This window comes from Gadus chalcogrammus, chromosome 18 (genome assembly GCF_026213295.1).
Source record: "Gadus chalcogrammus isolate NIFS_2021 chromosome 18, NIFS_Gcha_1.0, whole genome shotgun sequence".
Lineage (NCBI taxonomy): Eukaryota > Metazoa > Chordata > Actinopteri > Gadiformes > Gadidae > Gadus > Gadus chalcogrammus.
In genome coordinates, this window is record NC_079429.1 from 3,147,659 (window position 1) to 3,152,784 (window position 5,126).

At 48.6% G+C, this 5,126-nt stretch overlaps 1 protein-coding gene across 1 annotated transcript in view; it reads right to left on the reverse strand.

Moving 5' to 3' along the window:
- fam53b (family with sequence similarity 53 member B) overlaps positions 1–4,656 on the reverse strand; it is a 16,036-nt gene extending 11,380 nt beyond the window's left edge. The window contains exon 1 of the mRNA XM_056577339.1: positions 4,366–4,656. The gene's annotated coding sequence lies outside the window, so the exon portion shown is untranslated. The remainder of the gene's footprint in view (positions 1–4,365) is intronic.
- Positions 4,657–5,126: the final 470 nt, after the last annotated feature.

Below are 5,126 nucleotides of genomic sequence, written 5' to 3' on the forward strand. Positions count from 1 at the left end.
CGCACACTTCCTGTTCAACTACTGTCAGCGTACCCCCCGTTGCAACACGACAAAACGCAGCGCAAGAGGGCTCCAAGGTTGTGGGTTCTCTCTCCTCCTCTCGTCTGTTATAGTTTGTGTGAATAAACCTGCCGTTCTGATTCTGAAAAAACAGCAATGGCCTCTGCAGGGCCATGCTCTGTTGTCGAAGCAAAGCAGTGTAGTCCCCTCTGACAGGACTGGGCCGATGGTTTTATCGTCATCATCTGGTATTGGGGAGAAGCATTCCTGGGGGCTGTTGGGGCGGGGTGGGGTGGGGCTGGGGGGGGGGGGGGGGGGGGGGGGGGGGGAGAGCCCATCCCCTCGGTCTTTATCTGGGTCTGAATGGGAGCCGCGGCGGCAGGGCAGGGCCGGACGTCCCCGTGGTAGGGCAGTGGGTGGTGGGGTCGTAGGTCAAATTACATTAACATGACCCGCCTTAATGCTACTTTTTCTCGGATCGGCTCCATGTCGGATGCGGAGCCGTATGTGAAGTTCCCCCCCCTCCCCCCCCCCCCCCCCCCCCCCCCCCGAGTTATCCTGTCTGCGTCACACAACTGATTTCGGGCTTCTGTCAACTTGAGTTCGGAGGCTTTTCATATCTGTATCCGTCATCTGTTCACATTTCAGCAGAATGTGACACTTGCCGCCTTATATAGCAACGCGTCTCCTATCTCAAACTTATTGGTGCAACCCCCCACAAGACATACAGCCATGGCCCATGATGGGTCGGGGTGGGGGGGGAGTAGAAAGGGGGGGGGGGGGCTAACCGCGACAGCAGGTGGCTACGGGCTAGATAGCTGCTGTGAACGCAAGATAGGAAGAAGGGGAAACCTCAAAATTGGACACGTAGGAATATACATTGTTGGCCCTTATACACACACACACACACTGTCACACACACACACACACACACACACAGTGACACACACACATTGACACACACACAGTGAGACACACACACAGAGTGACACACACACACACAGACACACTCACACACACACACAGTGACACACACAATGACACACACACACACACACATAGTGAGACACACACACAGAGTGACACACACACACACAGACACACTCACCCCCCGGTTTGGGTCAGGCACAGAAGGAGCCCCCACCCCCGCCCCCCCCCCCTGGCCTAGCCTTTACAATAAGCTCCCGCAGAGTTGTCACCGCTGAAAGCTTTAAAATACAATTTTCCAATTAGAGCAGCTCTTCTATGCATTGCTAAGACTGTAATCCCGCGGCGGGTTAGAGCTACATTATGCAAAGAGCAGGCAGCTTGGAGTCTGACTGACAGAGCCAATGCTAATCCATCCAATGGCACTTGTGGGAGCTTGAGGTAAACAATATGTTCGGCACAGTTACCCTGCGCTGCTCCCCGCGGGTCTCAATCAATAGGCCAGTGAATGCAACAATGCCCGTCTAAATTTGCAGAAAAAGTGTTTATCAAGATCGGCCTCATCAAAGCGTCCGTGCGACGCACAACACATGTGAAATATCTTTTGTCAAAAGTCTCCTGTTTTATTTTCGCACAATGCTGCGATACACTGGTCGGCCCCGGCTCGGAACAAGCCCAGGATTGTGGCCCCTCGGTGTAACTCGAGCATCAGCTTGAGCACCTGAGAACCACGCTACCTGAAATCCAACAGAGTTTCCTTTTTTTTCTCCCTTCGTCACCAGGCTGCTACCAAGGAAACGATCCCCACCCGAACTGAGATGTTCCCATGGCCTGGGCGCTGAAAAGCCCTCGTGTTACTGATCTATCCTCGGGTGGCCTGGCTTCCTCTGCACAGACGGGGGCTGTACAGAATGTACACGTTTCATGCTCTTTTCTTCCTCCCTACGTCATGAATGAGGGCCGGCCAGTGTTGACAGAGCATCGTAGCGCAGCGTGAAGATGAAACGAAACGCCTGATATAGAGACGGGGCTGGGAGATAACCGGTGTGACAGTTTACATATCGTATTCGTAGTGAAAAAAGGAACCACTCCTTTTTGTATTCTCCCCCCCTAAAAAAACGACCCATGAGTTGTTTCGATCATCGATAATAATCGATAATCCATCTGTGTCCAATGGGAGATGTACAGTACACTAGCCTTAAAGCATTCAGTGTGGTCCCAAATGAGCATCGACAGGCCTGGCTGTGGTGGTGGTGGTGGTGGTGGTGGTGGCGGTGGTGGTGGTGGTGGTGGTGGTGGTGGCGGTGGTGGTGGCGGTGGCGGTGGCGGTGGTGGTGGTGGTGGTTTTTAATCCAGCCTCGGTGAAGGGCCTGCGGGCCAGAGCCCTGGATCCACGGGCATGCAGCTGCCCACTTACCATAAACACAAAGGCCCAGCGACTCAGCGAGGCCCCACAAGGAAACTGAGGAGGCCTGCTTTTTTTCCCTCTCTAACTAGGTCTGCTGTTTCATTAACACACGGATAATAACGTGCGCTGTGTGATGTGCATGTGTCGGGATGTGCTGGGGAGGGGTGGTTGAAGAAAGCGATTCATTGAGCACTGTCTTTCAAAGATGGTAGCGAACTTTGAAAGCAGAGGAAAAAGTTATGTTTTAGACGAATGCACTGAGTGTGAGTGAGAGAGACACTTCTTGAATGAGGTTCTGAAAGAGGAACATGTCAGGGCCACTGAGGACTGGGCTGACGCGAGCTAACTCTGCTATCGAAGGAAGAGGAGAGCCCTTCCGCACGGCTCGCATAGTACTGCCTCCCTTCCCCCCACAATGTGTTCCCACTGGCCCAGACACAGGAACCACATCTTTTTTAAGATAGCGCTCGCCGAATGTCATAACTTTGGCGTCAGGATACACATGGATTTAAGTTTTGAACTAGTGGAAAACATGGCAGAACTCACTGGCAGGGAAGGAGTAGTTCTTCACATGCACACCAAGTTACCCTTCAAACCTAATTGCTTCAACAATTTTTTGTGTTGGATTGCCAAGCTCCAGGTGGAATGCAGTGGAAGCTAAGTAACGAGCAAACAGTCCCTTAAACTATTTTTTTTCCCCGAAATCCCTCATGAAAGGAAATTAGTTTGGCAAGCAAATTGCTGTGACCAGAGCTGTGAGCCAGTGCTCACACGACTTGGGCTACAGAGCTTTTGAACACAACAAAAAAGGCCCTGAAGTAGCAGTAAAAAAAGTACTTTCTTAGACACATGGTAAAACACACCTGCGCACCACAGAGAAAAGAAACCTCAATAAAATCGTGCTGTAATCTAAACTTACTCCTACACTTCAGCGATAGCCATGGGACATCCCCATATGGAAGTAGTTCCAGTCAAGCAAGCTCCTGTGTTTGCACTCTGACTGAGAACTTGTCAACTTCGGTTGACTTGTGTCAACGAAAACTTTCTAGTCCTGACCCCCGAAGCTGAAGGGGGCCAGATATAAAGACAACATTCAACTTCCAGCACGGCTGTAACATAGCAGACATACCATGTCCCATGTCTGACCCAATTATCCAACTGTAATCGCTAATTACATCCATATTCCTAATTGTCATATTTGTATGCAAATCCGTTTGTAATGCTTGATTGATATATAACTGACACACCAAATCATCATTGATACATGATTTGGAGCTTATCATTGATAATTCGGAGCTGTCTCTTTAAGGGCAAGGACAAGTTCACAGCTCTTATCAGTAAACGAACAGAATTATGCTTGTGACTAATTCGACTAATCTTAACTCATAATTGTCTCCATCTTAATATGTGGTTATGTCAGATGAAACATCTATCATACAAACAATATTCCAGACAGCTCTTTTGTCTACTTCCATTATAGGTTGTTTGTTATGTTAAGACAATAATATTGAACTGTATTAAGGTTACCATGAAAAGTTATTAATCCCAAACGCACTTTAAGCCATGCGAGGAGCCGCACTGAACCAGTAAGGGTAGCCGAACTGGACCAGTAAGTAGAGCAGCATTGAACCAGTAAGCGGAGCCGAACTGGACCAGTGAGAGGAGCAGCATTTGAACCAGTAAGCTGAGCCGAACTGGACCAGTAAGAGGAGCCGCACTGAACCAGTAGGGGCGACTGGTTCCGGACAAAGGGACAAAGCATAGGCTGGGAAAACTATGATAAAAAGTTGCTAAGCTAACTAAGAGAGTGGGAGCCAAGTTTATAAGCAGTCTATTAACCCGCTATGATCGCTCTATCTGGTGTCACCCCTGCAAACCATCACCCGCACAGTCCCCATCTGCCTAAACCACATACACGTTATTAATATAGCAGCCTCACATTGACAATAACACAGCTCCTGGGGCAATAACTTTAGCTGCAGGAAACAAGGTTATTCTGCTGAAAAAGCACCTCTGTTGTTTTTACTCACAAGAAACAGGGTGGACATCTCGGAGAGCCAGCGGATGACAAAGTGCTGGCAGTTAGTTTGGCTGGATCATTTTGAGATGTTTGCAGACAGGAAGCAAGACATACAATGTGAGGGTAAGTTGTTCTAGCTTTGTTCCAGCCTTCAGGCTGCTCACACAACTACAACTCCACTCCAGTGCGCCGGTGCCTAACCTCGTTGTTCCCAGGCGTACTCGTCTCACGTCGCAACGTCCCGGACGGGATGCTCCATATTAACGTTATTGGCAAGAGGGCGGGACGGACTTTCTGTTCAATGGAACTACGGGCGAGTTGTGAAAAACAGGGCGGGACTTCTGGTAGATAGATTTATATGTTACGTGTTTTTGGGATGTTGCCATGTTGCATTTTAAAATTGTAAAGTAAAACGCCTTATTTATTCATTTTTGACATTTTTTGTCATGTTCTTATTTCTTTCGCTCCAGGCACTTTTAACTGGTACATAGCTCATAGGATGTAAGAAACCGGAAATCGCGTTGCGGTAGACTGGAATAACGCTACAAGTCAGGATCCTCTCTAAACCCATCTACTGACCAAGTTTGCACACGCTTATGACGTTGTGACAACATACACTAGATTAGAAGATACCACTTTCGGTGGTAGGGGGGTTCTCAGTTATTCGGTTATTGTTTATTAAAATTAAAAGTTTGCTACGGTGTGATAGTTTAATGGTTTTTTCCGTAAAAGTAAACCCATCGTGTTTATAGTGAGAAAGAACAGAAAAAG